Source organism: Gloeophyllum trabeum (genome assembly GCF_000344685.1).
Source record: "Gloeophyllum trabeum ATCC 11539 unplaced genomic scaffold GLOTRscaffold_00013, whole genome shotgun sequence".
In the NCBI taxonomy this organism is placed as follows: Eukaryota; Fungi; Basidiomycota; class Agaricomycetes; order Gloeophyllales; family Gloeophyllaceae; genus Gloeophyllum; species Gloeophyllum trabeum.
In genome coordinates, this window is record NW_006920422.1 from 884,282 (window position 1) to 884,734 (window position 453).

The following is a 453-nucleotide window of genomic DNA, read 5'->3' on the forward strand; positions in this document are numbered from 1 at the left end:
CTGGAAGCAGGTGAGTTGTCTTCGTCTTCATTCCTCTGAATCTGGGTGTGACTTCCTGCTGATGCTTCCGTAAGTGATATACCACTCTCTCAGCTGTTTTTGATGCCTTGGAGCCTTAATGTCGTCCTCGGTCCTCCGGTTCGTCTTTCTGAACACTGTTACTTGTTCCACTTTGCAGATTCATTCCGGCTTCCAGGAGATAGATAGGCCTCGTGTATAGTGGCATAATATTCAGGTATCCTTACTGAACGATGTTTGCTAGACTGAATTAGCTGGAAGCAGCCACGAACACCTGGGGCTATCCATACATTCCAATTCTGCCACTCCCTCATATGAACCAGGGTACAGGACTAATCCTTGCAGGTGTATGCTACAACTTTAGGATGGACTTTATGTGCTGATTGACCTTTATTTTAGGCTGCCTGGACCGCTCCATCCACCCATTTCCCGCTG